At 52.3% G+C, this 17,566-nt stretch overlaps 1 long non-coding RNA gene across 2 annotated transcripts in view; it reads right to left on the minus strand.

Annotated features, from left to right (window-relative positions):
* LOC139749414 (uncharacterized) overlaps positions 1–16,801 on the minus strand; it is a 46,141-nt gene extending 29,340 nt beyond the window's left edge. For both annotated transcript variants that reach the window (XR_011712964.1, XR_011712965.1), the window contains exons 1-2: positions 16,315–16,801; positions 16,030–16,129 (exon numbers count right to left, since the gene is read on the minus strand). This is a non-coding gene — a long non-coding RNA (uncharacterized lncRNA). The remainder of the gene's footprint in view (positions 1–16,029; positions 16,130–16,314) is intronic.
* Positions 16,802–17,566: the final 765 nt, after the last annotated feature.

The raw sequence follows: 17,566 nt of genomic DNA on the forward strand, positions 1-17,566 counted from the left end.
GGTTTGAAATGGAGGGTGGGTTGGGCCTTAAAGCGAGGATGGGCTCGTCCAGATGAAGATGGGCTGTCCTTGAATGCGATTGTGGGCTGGAACTGAAAGCGAAAGTGGGCCGAGCCAGAAGGCGAAGTGGGGTGGGCCTGAAGTAATGGGTGGGATGGTCCTGAAGGAGAGTGCAAGATGAACTTGTAGTTGAGGGTGGGATTGGCTAGTAGGGAAAGGTAGGATGGTCTTGAATACGAGGGTGGGATAAGCCAGAATGCGATGGCGAGGTGGTCTTGAAAGTGAGGGGGGGCCCGAAGTTTAAGGAGGGTATGTGCTAGATGGCGGGGGCGATTTGGGCCTGAAAACGAGGGCGGGAAGGGACAAAGGTGAGGGTGGGATGAGCCTGAAGGTGGGGGTGAGGTGGGCCTGAAGGCAAGGGTGATTTGGGCCTGAAGGCGAGGGTGGTTTGGGATAGAAGATGAGGGTGAGCTGGAACTGAAGGCGAGACTGGGATGGGCAAGAAGGCGAGGGTGAGCTAGGCTTGAAGGAGAGTGAGCTGTGCCTGAAGATCAGGATGAGCTGGGCTTGAAGGCTAGGGTAAAATGAACCAAAAGGCGAGTGAATGCTGAGCCTGAAGGCGAGGGTGGAATAGACCTGAAGACAAGGGTGGGATGGGCCTTAAGGGGAGGGTGGGTGGGCCTTTAGGGGAGGGTGGGTGGGCCTAAAGATGAGGGTGAGATGGGCCTAAAAGCTTGTGTGGGCTGGTCCTGAAATGGGGGGAGGGGGGTCTGGGCCAGAAGGCGAAGGTGGCTTGGGCCTGTAGGCGAGGTTTAACTGGACCTGAAGGCGAGAACGAGCTTGGTTTGTCGGAGAGTTTGGAATGGGAGAGGAGATGACGGGTTGGCCTTGAAGGCGAAGTTGGGATGGGCTAGAAGGCGCCTTGGTCTTTAAGGCGAGGGTGAGCTGGGCTTGACAGAGTGAAATGGGTCGGAAGGCGAGGGTGAGCTTGACCTGAAGGCGAAGGTGAGCTTAGCCTGAAGGCGAGGCTGGGATGGTCTAAAAGGTGAGGGCGAGGTGGGGTTGATGGCGAGGTTGGAATGGACTTGAAGGCGACAGTGAGCAGTTTCCAATGGCGAGGGCGTGATTGTCATGACGGCCAGTGTGTAAAGGGCCTGAAAGCATGGATGGGCTGGGCCAGACGGCAAAGATGGGCTTGGCTTGAAGGCAAGGGTGAGATGGGCTTGAAAGCAAGGTTGATCTAGGTTTGAAGGCAAGAGTATTATGGGGCAGAAGGCGATGGTGGGATGGGCTTAAAGATGAGAGTGGGCAAAGCTTGATGTCGAAGGTAGGATGGTTTAAAGTCATGCCTGGAATGCGAATGAAAACGAAAGTGGGCTAGGACAGGAGGAGGAGGGGGGGGGGGGGTCGGACTGAAGTCGTGGGTGGGATGGGCCTAAAAGCATTTTGAGATAGGCTTGTAAGCGAGGGTGGGATGGGCTTGAAAAAGAAGGTGGGCTTGATATTAAGGAGAGGTTAGACGGGACTAGAACGTGAAGGTTAGATGGGAATGAGGACCAGGGTGGGCTAGACTGAAAGTGAGAGTGGGCAGGGCCAAGAGGCAAAATGGGGGCTGGCCTAAAGGCGTGGGTGGGTGGGACCTGAAGGTGAGGGTGAGATGGTCTTGCAGGCGAGGGTGGGATAGGCTTGAAGGCGAGGGTGGGATGGGCCTGAAGGCAAAGTCGGTCGGAGCCAGAAGGTTAAGGTGAGCGGGGCCAGAAGGCTAATTTGGGAGAGGTCTGAAAGCAAAGATGGGCTGGTATTGAATGCGAGGATTAGCTATTCCTAAAGGCGAAGGTGTGATGGGCCAAAAGAAGTTTGTGGGATGGGCTTGAAGGCGAGGGTGGGATGGGCCAGAGGGCGAGGATGACCCTTGGCTTGGCGTTGATGTGGCAATGAGAGAGAGATGATGGGTTGGGTCTGAAGTCGAATTTTCTTATGGGCTAGAAGGCAAAGGTGAGAGGTGCTTGAAGGAGAGGGTGAGCTGGCCCTGAATGAGTGGCTAGGATGGTCATGAAGGCGAGGTTGAGGTGGCTCTGAAGGAGAGGGTGGAATGGGCCTGGAGGCGAAGGTGGGCTGATCTAATTGCGAGGATGTGCTTTTCATGACAGCGAGGGTGGGATAGGCCTGAAGGCGTGGGTGACTAAGCCTAAATGGAGGGTGAACTGGGCAAGAAAGTGAAGCTGTACTTGGCCTGAAGGCAAGGGTGGGATGGACCTGAATGCAAAGTTGAGCTAGTTTTGAAGGCAGAAGTAAGATGGGCTTGAAGGGAATGGTGGGAAGTGCCTGAAGACGAGGGTGGGCTGGGCCAGAAGGCGAGCATGGGCTGGGTCAGAATTCGAAGGTGGGTTGGGCCTGTAGACGAGGACGAGCTGGGCCTGAAGTGGAGTGTGAGCTTGACATAAAGGTTAAGGTGGGATGGGTCAGATGGGGGAAGGTGGGGTGGGCCAGAAGTTGGGATGGACCTGAAGACGAGGGTGGGCAGAGCCTGAAGGCGAGTTTAGCTAGGTTTAAAGGCAAGAGTGGGATGGGCCAGAAAGCGATGGTGGGATGTGCCTGAAGACGAGTGTGTTTAGGGCTACAAGAGGAAGGTTAGTTGTGCCTGCAGAAGAGGATGAGTCTGGCCCTGAAGGAGAGTGAGAGCTTAACCTGAAGGCTAAGGTTGGATGGGACAGAAGGCAATGGTGATGGTGGGATGGACTTGAAGACGAGGGTGGGCAGAACTTGAAGGTGATGGTGGGATGGATTGAAGGCGAGTCTAGAATGCGACTGAAAGCGAAAATAAGCTGGCACAGGAGGAGGATGAGGGTTGAACTGAAGTCGTTGGTGGGATGGGCCTAAAGGCAAGGGCGAGACAGACTAGTACGCGAGGGTGGGATGGGTCAGAAGGCATGGGTGTGATGGGATGGATGCGAAGGGTGGATGGGCTTGAAGACGGTAGGGTGGGTATGAAGGGGACATTGGACGGGGGCAGAAGGCGACTGTATGTTGGGAGTGAAGGCGATGGTGGGCTGGGCCTGAAAGCGAGAGTAGGCTGGGCCAGAGGGCGAAGGGGGGGGGGGGGGGGGCTGAATATGTGGGTGCGATGAGTCTGAAGGCGAGGGTAAGATGGGCTTGTACGCGAGGGTGGGATAGGCCTTAAGGCGAGATTGGACGGATCTAGATAGCAAAGGTGAGCTAGGCCTGAAGGCGAGGGCGTTTAGACCTGATGGCGATGGCTAGATAGGCCTGAATGCGAGGGTGTGATGGTTCAAAATACGATGGTGCTATGGGCATGAAGGCGAAGGTGGGCCAGTCTTGAAGTCGGTGGTGGGATGGGTGTAAAGGTGAATTTGTGCTTGGCCTGAAGGCAAGGGTAGAATGGGCTAGAAGGCAAGGGTGGGATGGGGTTGAAGGTTAGGGTGGGATGAGCTTGAAGAGGAGGGTGGGCTGAACCTAAAGGCGAGGATGGGCTGGTTCAGAAGAAGATGGGCTGACCTTGAAGGCGATTGTGGGCTAGGAGTGAAAGCGCGAGTGGGCTAAGTCAAAAGGCGAAGGGGGGTGGATCTGAAGGAGTGGATTGGTTGGTCCTGAATGCAAGTGCGAGATGAGCTTGTAGGCGAGGGTAGGATTGGCCAGAAGGCAAGGGTGGGATGGTATTGAATGCGAGGGTGGGATAAGCCAGAATGCAATGGTGAGGTGGTCCTGAATGTGAGGGTGAGTTGGGCCTGAGGTTTAGGGTGGGATATGCTCGAAGGCGGGGGTGATTTGGGTCAGAAAACGAGGGTGGGAGATGACAAAGGTGAGGGCGAGATGAGCCTGAAAAGTGAAGTGAGGTGCGCCTGAAGGCGAGGGCGATTTGGGCCTGAAGACGAGGGTGGTATGTGAAAGAAGATGAGGGCAAGCTGGAACTGGTGGCGAGATAAGGGTGGGCAAGAAAGCGAGGGCGAGCTAGGCTTGAAGGAGAGAGTGAACTGCGCCTGAAAGCTACGGTGGAATGAGGTAAAAGGCGAAGGTATGCTGGGCCTGAATGTCTGCGTGAAATGGGCCTGAAGGCAAGGGTGAGGTGGGCCTCAAAGGAAAGGTGGGTGGGCGTGAAGGCGTTGGTGAGATGGGCCTAAATGTTTGTGTGGGCTGGGCCTGAAATGGAGGATGGGTGGCAGAAGGCCTAGATGGAACTGGCCTGAAGGCCAGGGTGGAATGGGCCAGAAGGAGAGGTTGAGCTAGGTTTGAAGGGCTGCTCCAGAAGGCGAAGGTGGGTTGGGGCTGTAGGCGAGGACTAGCTGGGCCTGAAAGCGAGAATGAGCTTGGCTTGTCGGTGGGGTGGGATGCGAGAGAAGATGATAGGTTGGCCCTGAAGGTGAAGCTAGAATGGGCTGAGAGGCAAAGGTGGGATAGGCTTGAAGGCGAGCTGGGCCTGACAATTAAGAGTGAAATGGGACGGAAGGTGAGGGAGAGATTGACTTGAAGGCAAAAGCGATGCGTGTCTGAAGGTTAGGCTGGGATGGTCTAGAAGGTCAGGTTGAGGTGGGTCCGAAGGCAATGGTAGGCTGGTTCTAATGGCGATGGTGTGCTTGTCATGACGGCGAGAGTAGGATGGTCCTGAAGGCGTTGATGGGCTTGGTCAGATGGCGAAGATTGACTTAACCTGAAGATAAGGGTGGAATGGACTTGAAGGTAAGTTTGATATAGGTCGGAAGGCAAGAGTGTGATGGGTCAGAAGGCGATGGTGGGATGGGTTTGAAGACAAGGGTGAGCAGAGCTTTATGGCGAGGGTGGGATGGTTTGAAGTCGTGTGTGGAATGCGATTGAAAGCGAAAGTGGGCTGAGACAGGAGGGATGGACTGAAATCGTGGGTGGGATAGGCCTAAACAAGAGGGTGAGATAGGCTAGTGGGTGAGGGTAGGATTGGCTAGAAGGCATGGGAGGGATGGAATGAATTCGAGGGTTAGATGGGCTTGAAGAGGGTTTGCTGGGTATGAGGGCTAGGGTGGGCAGGGGCAGAAGGCGAATGTGGGTTGGGAGTGAAGGCGATGGTGGGCTGTTACTAAAAGAGAGAGAGTTAGCTGTCCAGAGGGGGAAGGGGGACGGGCCTGAATATGTGAGTGGGATGGGCCTGAAGTCGAGGGAAAGATGGGCTTGTGGGCGAGGGTGGGATGGGCCGGAAGGCAAGGGTGGGATGGGCTTAAAGGTGAGGGTAGGATGGGCTTGATATGGAGGGTGGGATGGGCATTAAGGTGAGGTTGGCCGGAACTACAAGGCGAATGTGGGCTAAGCCTGAAGGTGAAGGCAAGCCTAGACCTGAAGGCCAGGGTGTGATGGGCCAAAATACGATGGTTGGATGGTCTTGAAAGCGAGAGTGGGCCGGTCTTGAAGTCGAGGGTGGGATGGGTCTAAAGGAGAGATTGTTGTTGGCCTGAAGGTGAGGGTGGGATGGGCCACAAGGCGATGGTGGAATGGGCTTGAAAAAAGGGTAGGATATCCTTGACGGTGAGGGTAGGCTGGGCCTGAAGGCAAGGATGAGCTTGGTCTGACATCGAGGTGGGTATGGGCCAGAAGGAGATGAGGGAATAGGCTTGAAGGTTAGGATGGGATGGGTGAGAGGTTGAGGGTGAGTTGGGACTGAAAGAGTGTGGAATGGGTCTGAAGACGAGGGTGATCTGGGCCCTATTCTTAAGGAGAAATGGGACAGAAGGAGAGGTGAGCTTGGCCTGAAGGCGAAGGCGAGCTGGGCCTGAAGATGAGGGTGACCTGGGGGTGAAGGCGAAGGTTAAACGGTACTGAAAGAGTGTGTGGGCTGGTTCTAATGACGAGGTTGTGCTTGGCCTGAAGGCTAGGTTAGGATGAGTCTGAAGGCGTGGATGGTGTGCTGGGCCAGAAGGCGATGCTGGACTGGGTCAGAGGGCGAGGTTGAGAGAGGTTTGAATGCAAGAGTTGCATGGACCAGAAGGCAAGGGTGGGATGAGCTTGAGGGAGAGGGTGGTATTGGCTTGAAAGGAAGATTGGCTGGGTCTTACGGCGAGGATGGGCTAGTCCAGAAGATGGGCTGTCCTTGAAAGCGACTGTGGGGTGGACTGAAAGCGTGAGTGAGCCGAGCCAGAAAGCGAAGGGGGTGGGAGGGGGACTGAAGGATAGGGTGGGATGGTCCTGAAGGCGAGTGAAAGATGAGCTTGTAGGCGAGGGTGGGATCGGCCAGAAGGCAAGAGTGGGATGGTCTTGAACGAGAGGATGGGATAATCCAGAATGCGATGGTGAGGTGGGCCTGAAAGTGATGGTGAAGTGGGCCTGATGTTTAGGGTGGGATGCGTGAGAAGGCGATGGTGTGGGATGGGACAAAGGTGAGAGTGAGATGACCCTGAAGGTGAGGTGGGCCAGAAGGGTAAGGTGATTTGGGTCTGAATAATGAGGGTGGGATGGGACAGAAGATGAGGGTGAGCTGGAACTGATGGCGAGACTGAGATGGGCAAGAAGGCGAGGGTGACCTAGGCTTGAAGGAGAGAGCGAGCTGTGCCTGAAGATCAGGATGAATTGAGCCTGTAGGCTAGGGTGGAATGAGCCAAAAGCAGAAGGTGTGGTTCGCCTGAAGGCGAGGGTGGAATGGGCCTGGAGGCAAAGGCGAGACGGGCCTCATGGGTAGGGTGGGTGAGCCTGAAGGTGTGGGCGAGATGGACGTAAAAGGCTTGTCTGGAATGGGCCTGAAATGGTGGAGGTGGTGAAGAGAAGGCGAAGATGGACTTTGCCTGAAGGCGAGGGTAAAGTGGGCCTGAGGGCGAGGTTGAGCTAGGTTTGAAGGCAAGTGTGGGATGGGCCAGACGACGAGGTGGCCTGGGCCTTAAGACAAGGATGGGCCGGGCCAAAAGGCGAAGGTGGGTTGAGCCTGAAGGAGAGCATGAGCATGGCCTGCCATCGAGGTGGGGATGGGCCAGAAGGCAAGGGTGGGATGGGCTTGAAGTGGAGGGTGGGATGGGCCTTAAGGCGAGGATAGTCTAGTCGAAAAGATGATCTGTGTTTGGATGCGGTTGTGGGGTGGGACTGAAAGAGAGAGTAGGCCGAGCAAGAAGGCAAAGGTGGTGGGCCTGAAGGAGTGGGTTAGATGGTCCTGAAGGTTAATGCGAGATGAGCTTGTAGGTGAGGGTGGGATTGGCCAGAACGCAACGGTGGGATAAGCGAGAATGTGATGGTGAGGTGAGCTTGAAAGTGAGATGGGATAGGCGAGGGTGATGTGGGCCTCAGCGCAAGGGTGGGATGGGACAAATGCGAGGGCGAGATGAGCCACAAAGGGAGGGTAAGGTGGGCTTGAAGGCAAGGATGATTTGGGACAGAAGACGAGGGTGAGATGGGACAAAAGATGAGGTGAGACTGGGATGGGCAGGAAGGTGAGGGTGAGCTAGGCTTTAAGGAGAGCTGTGCCTGAAGATCAGGATGAACTTGGCCTAGGGGCTAGGGTGGAATGAGCCAAAAGGCGAAGGTATGTTGGGCCTAAAGGGGAGGGTGGAATGGGCCTGAAGACAAGAGTGATGTGCTGGGCCAGAAGGCGATGATGGATTGGGTCAGAGGGTACGGGTGGAATGGGCCTGAAGGCGAGGTTGAGCTAGGTAGGCAGGCGTAGATTGGGCCTTTTGGAAATGGAAGGATTTGCCTGAAGATGAGGGTGGGCTGGACCAGAAGTCGAGCATGGGCTGGGTCAGAAGTCTAAAGTGGGTTGGGCTCGGTTGAAAGGGGGAAGCCTGTAGACGAGAATGAGCTGCGCTTGAAGGCGAATGTGACCTTGAACTGAAGGCCAAGGTCGGATGGGTCAGAAGGCGATGGTCGGATGGGCTTGAAGAAGAGTGTGGGCAGAGCCTAAAAGCAATGGTGGGATGTGTTAAATGCGTGCGTGGAATGCAATTGAAAGCGAAAGTGGGCTGGGATGGATGGATGGACTGAAGTCGATGTGTGCTTAAAGGCGAGGGTGAGATAGGCTAGTAGGCGAAAGTAGGATAGGCCAGAAGGCATGGATGGGATGGAATGGATGCGAGGGTTGGATGGGCTTGAAGAGAGTGGGCTGGATATAAAGGCGGGGTTGGGCAGGGGCAAAAGGCAAATGTGGGTTGGGAGTGAAGGCGATGGGGGGCTGAAGGCGAGAGTAGGGTGGGCCAGAGAGCGAAGAGGAGCGGGCCTGAATATGTGGGTGGGTTGGGCCTGAAGGCCAGGGTGAGATGGGCCAGAAGGCAAGTGTGAGATGGACTTGAAGGTGTGGGTGTGATGGGTTTAGAATGGATGCAAGGGATGGGCCTTAAGGCGAGGTTGGACGGAGCTAGCGAAGATGGGCTAGGCCTGAAGGCGAGGGAAAGCTTAGACCTGATATCAAGGGATAGCGAGGCCTCAAGGCGAGGGTAAGCGGGGCAAGAAGGCGACGGTGGAATGGGCTTGAAGAGGGTTGGATAGCCTTGAAGGTGAGGGTAGGATGGGCCTGAAGGCGAGGATGATATTCGCCTGTCATCGAGGTGGGGATGATCAGATGATGATGGAATGGGCTTGAAATCGAAGGTGGGATGGGCCAGAGGGTGAGGGAGAGTTGCGACAGAAAGTTAGTGTGGGATGGATCCGAAGGCCAGGGTGATGTGGGCCTGACTGTTAGGGAGAAATGGGACAGAAGGCGAGCTGAGCTTGATTTAAAGGCGAAGATGGGATGGGACAGAATACTGGGGTGAGCTGGGAGTGAAGTTGAAGGTTAAATGGGCCTGAACGAGAGTGTGGGCTGGTTCTACTGTCTAGGTTGTGCTTGGCCTGAAGGCGAGGTCGGGATGGGCCTGAAGGCATGAATGGGTTGGGCCTGAAATGGTTGGTGTGCTGGGCCACAAGGCGAAGATAAACTGGGTCAGAAGGCAAGGGTGGGATGGGCCTGAAGGTGAGGTTGGTCTCGGCTTGAATAAGAGCGAGTTGTGGCTGAAGATCAGAATGAGCTGGGCCTGAAATCTACTTTGGAATGAGCCAGAAAGCTAAGGTATGTTGGTCCTGAAGGTGAGGGTGGAATGGGCCTGAAAGCAAAGGCGAGATGGGCCTAAAGGCGAGGGTGGAAGGGCCTAAAGGCTTGTGTGGGCTGAGCCTTATATGGGGCGGGGGGGTTGGGGGGCTGGTCCAGAAGGCGAAGACGGACTTGGCCTGAAGGCAAGGATGAAGTAGTCCTGAAAGCGAGATTGAGCTAGGTTTGAAGGCAAGTGTGGAATGGACCAGAAGGCGATGGTGGGATGTACCTCAAGACGAGGTGGCCTTGGCCTTAAGACGAGGAGGATGGGTTGGGCCAGAAGGTGAAGGTGGATTGGGCCTACAGGCGAGGACTAACTGGGCCTCAAGGCGAGAATGAGCTTGGCTACTCGCTGAGGTGGGGATGGGAGAGATGATGATGGGTTGGCAATGAAGGTGAAGTTGGAATGAGCTAGAAGGCAAAGGTGGGATGGGCTTGAAGACAAGGGTGAGCTTGACCTGAATGCGAAGGTGAGCTGGGCCTGAAGATGAGGCTGGGATGGTCAAAAAAAAAAATGAGGGAGAGGTGGGGCTGATGCCGAAGGTTGAAAGGGCCTGAAGGCGACGATGGGATGGTTCTAATGGCGAGGGTGTGCTTGTCATGACGGCGAGAATGGGATAGTCAGAAGACGTGGGTGGTCTGGACCAGAAGTCGAAGATGGACTTGACCTGAAGGTAAGGAAAGGATGGGCCTGAAGGAGAGGTTGATTTAGATTTGAAGGCAAAAGTTTGATGGCGGTGGTGGAATGGTTTGTGTGGATTGAGACTAAGCAAAAGTGGGCTGGGACAGGAAGGGGGTCGGACCGAAGTCGTGAGTGGCATGGGCATAAATGCATTGTGAGAGAGGCTTGTAGGCGAGGGTGGGATGGGCCATAAGGCGTGGGTAGGTTGGGTTGAAGGCGAGGGTGCGATGAGCTTGAAAAAGATGGTGGGCTGGTAATGAAGGAGAGGTTGGTCAGGACTAGAAAGTGAAGGTGGGATGGGAGTGAAGGTGATGGTGGGCTAGGACTTAAGTGAGAGTGGGATGGGCCAGAAGGCGAAAGGGGGGCTGGCCTAAAGGCGTAGGTGCGAGGGGCCTGAAGGCGAGTGCGAGATGGTCTTGCAGGCAAGGGTGGGATGGGCTTGAAGGCGAGGGTGAGATGGGCCTAAGACGAAGATGGGCGGGGCCAGAAGGCGTAGGTGGGACGGGCCTGAATACGAGGGTGAGCAGAGCCTGAAAGCAAAGTAGAGCTAGGTTTGAAGACAAGAGTGGGATGGGCCAGAAGGCGATGGTGGGATTTGCCTAAAGACGAGTGTGGTCAGGGCAAAGAAGGCAAGGATGGCCTCGGTTGAAAGGGGAAGTTGGGTTGTGGCTGTAGACAAGGATGAGCTGGTCCTGAAGGCGAGTGTGAGCTTGACCTGAAGGCTAAGGTCGGATGTGATAGAAGGGGATAGTGGGATGGGCTTCAAGACGAGGGTAGGCAGAACCTGAAGGCGATGGTGGGATGGGTTGAAGGTCATAGTGGGGTGGGTTGAAGGAAAGTGTGGAATGCGACTGAAGGCGAAAGCAAGCTGGGACATGAGGATTAGGAGGGTTGGACTGAAGTCGTGGGTAATATGTGCGTAAAGACGAGGGCGAGATAGGCTAGTAAGCAAGGGCTGGTTGGGCGAGAAGACATTGGTAAGGTGGGATGAATGCGAGGGCTGGATGGGCTTGAAGAGGGTGGGCTAGGTATGAAGGAGAGTTGGGGAGGGGGCAGAAGGCGAATATGGGTTGGGAGTGAAGGCGATGGTGGGCTGGGGCTGAAAGCGAGAATAGGTTGGGCCAGAGGCCGAAGGGGGGGCTGAATATGTGGATGGAATGGGCCTGAAGGAGTGGGTAAGATGGGCTTGTAGGTGAGGGTGGAATGGGCCTGAAGGCAATGGTGGGATGGGCTTGAAATGAGAGTAGGATGGGCCTTAATGCGCTGTTGGACGGACTAGAAGGCGAAGGTGGGCTAGGCCTGAAGGCGAGGGCAAGCTTAGACCCGAAGGCGAGGGCTAGCTAAGCCTGAAGGCGAGAGTATGATGGACCAAAATACGATAGTGGGATGCGCTTGAAGGCGAGCCGATCTTTAAGTCTAGGGTGGGATGGATCTAAAGTCGAAATTGTGCATGGCCTGAAGCGATGGTGAGATGGACTTGAAAAAGATGGTGGGATAGCCTTGACGGTGAGGGTAAGCTGGACATGAAGGCGAGCATGACCTTGACCTGTTAAGAGGTGGGGATGGGCCAGAAGGAGATGAATGAATGGGCTTAAAGTCATTTGTGGGATTGGCCAGAAGTTGAAGAAGAGTTGGGATTGAAAGCGAGTGTAGGAGGGATCTGAAGGCGAAGGTGACCTGGCCTGACTATTAGGGAGAAAAGGGAGAGAATCCGAGGTGAGCTTGACCTGAAGCCGAAGGAGAGCTGGGTCTGAAGGCAATGATGGACAGGGTCAGAAGGCAAGGGTGGAATGGGCCCGAAGGCGAGGTTGAGGTAGGCTTGACGGCAAGAGTGGGATGGGCTTGAAGGTGAGGGTGGGATGAGCTTCAAGAGGAGGGTTGGTTGGGCCTTAAGGCGAGGATGGGCTAGTCCAGAAGGGAAAGATGGGTTGTCCTTGAAGGCAATTGTGGGCTGGGACTGAAAGCGAGAGTGGGCCGAGCCAGAAGGCGAAGGGGGATGGACCTGAAGGAGTGGATGGGATGGTCCTAAAGGAGAGGGAGAGATGAGCTTGTAGGCGAGGGTGGGATTGGACAGAATGCAAGGGTGCTATGGTCTTGAATGCGAGGGTGGGATAAGCAAGAATGCGATGGTGAGGTGGGCCTCAGGGTGAGGGGGGCTTGAAATTTAAGAAGGGATGTGGTAAAAGGTGAAGGATATTTAGGCCTGAACACGAGGGTGGGATGGGACAAAGGCGAGATGAGCCTGAAGGAAAGGGATGGGTGGGCCTGAAGGCGAGGGTGATTTGAGCCTGAAGACGAGGGTAGAATGGGACAGAAGATGAGGCTGAGCGGGGACTGACGGCGAGATTGGAATGGGGAAGAAGGCGAGGGTGAGCTAGGATTGAAGGAGACAGTGAGCTGTGCCTGAAGATCAAGATGAGCTGGGCCTGAAGGCGAGGGTAGAATGAGCCTAAAGGCGAAGGTATGCTGCGCCTGAAGGCGAGGGTTGAATGGGCCTGAAGGCTAGGGTGAGATTGGCCTTAAAGGGAGGGTGAGTGGGACTGAAGGCGAGGATGAGATGGGCCTGAAGGCTTGTGTTGACCGAGCTTGAAGGGGGGGGGGGGGGGGCAGAGTGCGAAGATGGATTTAGCTTGAAGGCAAAGGTGGGATGGGCCTGAGGGCGAAGTTGATCTAGGTTTGAAGGCAAGTGTGATAGGCCAGAAGGCAATGGTGGGATGGGCTTGAAGACGAGGATGGGCAGAGGTTGATGGCGATGGTGGGATGGTTTGAAGTCGTGTGTGGAATGCGAAAGTTGGTTGGGATAGGAGGAGGAGGAGGGTCGGAATGAAGTCTTGGGTGGGATGGGCCTAAAGGCATTGTGAGATAGACTTGTAGGTGAGGGTGGAATGAGCTAGAAGGCGTTAGTGGATGGGTTGAAGCTGAAGGTGTAATGGGTTTGAAAAAAGAGGGTGGGCTGGGTGTAAAGGAGAGGGTGGGATGGGCTTGAAGGCCACGTTGGGCGCGGGGAGATGGTGAAGCTGGTCGGAGCCAGAAGGTGAAGGTGGGCTGGCAGTGAAAGAGAGGGTTAGCTAGGCCTAAAGGTGAAGGTGGGATGTGCCAAAAGACGATAGTGAGATGGGCTTGAAGGTGAGGGTGGGCCGGTCTTCATGGCGAGGGCGGGATGGGTCTAAAGATGTGGTTCAGCTGGGCCTGAAGGAGAGGGTGGGATAGCCTTGACGGCGAGGGCAGGCTGGGCCTGAAGGTGAGTGTGAGCTTGGTTTGTCTTTGAGGTGGGGATGAGAGAGAGAGGGAGACGATGGGATGGGCCTGAAGGGTGGGCTGGCTCTGGAGGGGAGGCTGGGATGGTCAAGAAGGCGAGGATGAGCTGAGGCTGAAGGCGAGGGTGGAATGGGCCTGAAAGCGATGGTGGGCTGATCTAATTGCGAGGGTGTGCCGAGGGCGAGGGTGGAATGTCCCTGAAGGAATGGTTGGCTGGGCCTGAAATGGAGGGTGGGCTGGGCAAGAAGGTGACGATGGACTTGGTCTGAAGGCAATGGTTGAATATGCCTGAAGGCGAGGTTGATCTAAGTTTGAAAGCAGGAGTAGGATGGGCCGGAAGGGATTGGTGGGATATGCCTGAAGACGAGAGTGGGCTGGGACAGAAGGCGAAAATTAGCTGGGTCAGAATTCGAAGGTGGGATGGGCCTGTAGACGAGGATGAGCTGGGCTTGAAGGGGAGTTTGACCTTGACATGAAAGCTAAGGTGGGATGTGCCAGAAGGCGAAGGTGGGATGAGCCGGAAGATGAGGGTAGGCCGAGAGTAAAGGCGAGGGTGGAATGGGTCGAAGTGGAGTGTGGAATGGAACTGAAAGTGAGAGTGGGCTACGACAGAAATGGGAGTAGGGTGGGACTAAATTCGTGGTTGGGATAGACCTGAAGGCGATGGTTTGATGGGATTGAAGGCGAGGGTAGGATGGGCTAGAGTGCGAGGGTGGTCTGGGTCTTACGGCGAGGTTGGACGGAGTCAGTAGACGAAGGTGGGCTAGGCCTGAAGGCGAAGGCTAGCTAGGCCAGAAGACTAAGATGGAATAGGCCTGAACGCGAGGGTGGGATGGGCCTGAGGGCGAGGGTGGCATAGGACAGAAGGCGGGGGCGAGTTGCGCCTGAAGGCATAGGTGTATATGGGCCTTAGGCGAGGGTGCAATGGGTCCGAAGATGAGGATGTGATGGGCCCTAAGACGAGGGTGTAATGGGCGTGAAGGTGACTGAGCTGGGCCTGGATACAATAATGGGGTGGGCCAGATAACGAGGCTGGGATGGGCCTGAAGGCGAGGGTGAGGTAGGCCTAAGGGCAAGGGTGCGATGCGTTAGAGGGTGAGGGTGATCTGGGCCTGGAGGTGAGAATGGACTGGGATTGAAAGCGAGGGTAGGCTAGGACTGAAGGAAAGGGTGGAATGGGCAAGAAGGGAAGGGTGGGATGGGCTTTGAAGACGAGGGTTGGCTGGTTCTGAAGGAAATTAGGATGGGCCAAAAGCGAGGGTGGACTGAGATTATAAGCGAGGGTGAGCTGGGCCTGAAGGCGAAGGTGAGATGGGGCAAAAGGAGAGGGTAGGAAGGGGCTAAAGGCGAAGGTGAGCTAGGTGTGAAGGCAAGAGTGAGCTGTGCCTGAAGACGAGTATGAGCTGGCCTTAAGGCGACGGAGGAATGAGCCATAAGACGAGGGTGTGTTAGGACTGAAGGTGAGGGTGGTATGGGCCTGAAGCTGAGGTTAGGATGGGCCAGAAGGTGAGGGCCTGAAGGCGAGTATAACTAAGAAATACAGATATGAGGGAAACGAAAGACTGGCTTTTATTGCCCGTTGTTTGGTTACAGGAAGAAATTTCGCAGACCTACAGTTTAAATACACCCAAAAAGTTTCTCATATGTAGTCTTTTTATCTTTTCTCCTAACTATACACGCACTCCACAACTTCGGCAACTCTTTGTATAAAGCAATAAATTGTTGCACTAAAGCTTTTCGGTCTTGTTTCTTCAAATTTGCTGCCATTGCGACTTATGTTTCACGTGGCTGTGACAATACTGATGCGAATGACCGTACAGGTAACAGACGATCGATAATTAGTCATTCCTTAGGCCCCGCCCACATACTGACGCCTGGATTTGAAAATGTTTGAATATCCATCAGTACGAATTTTCGACAATGACAGTGCATCAGTACGAGGCACACACCATCAGTAATTCTGACTAATTCTGATTTGTGTACAGTGTTTTATGTTAGGGTAAAACGATGGTGCATTTCTGCGTTTATAAATTTCTACTCCAGCGTTTGCCTCGCTTCTAAAGCCCTACCACCTCACACACCCACTTTGTCGGGAATTAAAATTTCTTTTACACAATTTGTTTTTACGTCAACTCCGTACTTATACAAGAAGGGAATTGCACCAGGTAATTATTATAATAGTGCGTAGTTACACCTAGAAATAACTAACAGATTGATAATGGTCAAAAGTGTTTAAAGATTGCACACAAGAGATTCCTACTTAAAATCTTAACATGGAGACTTCAATTATGACAATAAAACATCGCGATGGATGTAATTGTTTTTCTAATACGTCTTGCGCTTTATGGCAACAAGTGAGGCAGCTTTGTGGCGCTTCCCTTTACATGTGACGTGTTCTTGCACGCACAGAAAGGAGGTAATGGAACGAAAACATAAAGGATTTTACTATTTACAGTTATTTTCATTTTTACAAAGAAATATGGTTTCCAAGCGCTCTTACAGCAATGGACCGGACGATTTCTGCAACGAAAACGTGTTCACGCCGAAATATCACGCCTAGTGAAAATGGTCTACCATTTGTTTTGGTCTGAAGATGGGAGAAAAAGATAAATAGTGGGCACCGGACGTGTATACCATCCTTGTTACTTTATATTTTCTGTGGATAACCATCAATAAACTGCGTTAGTGGATCACTGCATGATAGTTACATAAGTATAACAGTAGTAACGCTTGCAATCAACTTATGCCTTGCATAAAATAATGACGCCCTCCATGATTTTGAAAGCTGGTTTTGGATTCAGCACATCAGGGTCAGTCAGAAAAAGCCGTTTATCTTGGTGTTCAAGAAAATAGTTTGTGTAATCACCCAAATGACTAGCCAACTAGCTACAGAAGGATAAACATTCGCAGGGAAAATCATTACCGAATTACTGAAATAAAAGTAAAAAGAAAAATATATGAAAGCGCCTTTATGCATGAGCAAAAGAAGAAAAATATCAACACAAGAGAATCAAAAACCTCCTCAGCAAATACACGTTTCCTAGAATACATCCAAGGATCTTACCTTAACATGGACAAAATTCTAGGATGAGGAATCAACAGAAATGTTAGAGTGATACGAAGACGGATGATCCTCACACGAAAATATTGTTGACAAAGCATTCCTGAAAAAAAAAATATTTCGAATAAAAAAAAATATACATTCTCTGAAAAGTTAATTGTACTGTGAAGGACATAAAAAAAGTTGACGAGGAAACAATAACAACCATGAATCATAATAGAGTTAATGTTGGTTTACTTTCTGAAATATATGTATTCAAAATAAAACAAAGTAACTAGATAAACTTACACACACAAATATATCTTGGAAGTGGCGAAAGTCGAAGACATGGCTATCCTTCCTTTATACGACGTAAGGTAAACAATTCTTTCTTAGAATTTGAAATATTGTTCGTCAAACTCCGTGTGACAAGAACGAGCACCGACGTTTTCATAAAATTCACCATAATATAAAAACCCATAATGGTTATCTAGATATTTACCACAGTATACATTTCCATAATATCATTTACATAAATAGTTCGAGTCGAATCTGTTCAAACATCAGTAAACCATTGACCTGCTGCATCCAGCAACGAACACGAGTCCTTGTAATGGCTTATATAAATACCAGCAAAAACATTCCTATTGCTTAGGCTGTTGCCAGTACATGTTCTTTTCACACTTCCACTCGACCATGCGTTTCCCACAGTAGCGCAGTTCCAATAGACTTAACAAAAACAGAGAGCAACACACACCACGACCACCTACTTCCTCAGACGCTAACCTAATGGCAAAACAAGGTTCCAAAAACGTCCATCTGGACCACCGGCGGCAGATATGGCCAAAGACTATATGAAAGATAGGAAAGTAGCTGCCTTGACGTGTGACTTGACCAACGAACAAACAAACACACATTTTTTTTTTTTTGGAAACCCCCTAGATGGCTCTGTCAAGGTTCGTCTGACAGCAGCAGATACGCGCGAGATTCAAATCATTGTTTACAAGAAACTTGAAAATGGCCGTTATGCAGGATGAGGGAAACTACTCATACAGATCACATTTTTCACACATTTCCACTGGACAAAGAGAAGTAAGGTATATCTTTATAAAATTGGTGAGATATTCATAAACATAAGTGTAGGGGATGAATCTACTGTTCTAATGGTACTAAAGGCATTGGACCTTGCTGTTGGAATGCTGGCTGGGGATTTAGTAATATGAATATTTTTTTCTTATGTCTGAAACTGACATTGACTATCATTCTGTCATGCAAGAATTATCATATATATATATATATATATATATGTAACAATTTTTAACGCATTATATAATATTATGATTAATAACAGATATATGAAATGGAAAGATGTACTGAAAACTGTGGCAGCCAACAAAAAAAAAAGTCATCAGAAGGCTTTCATAGATATTTTAGGGTTTGCAGCCATCACTGTTTCAAGAGGAAATACATTAATACTTCGAGACTTTGTCATGCTGCTTGCCCAGATAGAAATTTGAAGGAATTCAGATAGCTTTCGTTTCATAATTTTTCTACAAATATC

Source organism: Panulirus ornatus, chromosome 7 (assembly GCF_036320965.1).
Source record: "Panulirus ornatus isolate Po-2019 chromosome 7, ASM3632096v1, whole genome shotgun sequence".
Classification (NCBI taxonomy): domain Eukaryota; kingdom Metazoa; phylum Arthropoda; class Malacostraca; order Decapoda; family Palinuridae; genus Panulirus; species Panulirus ornatus.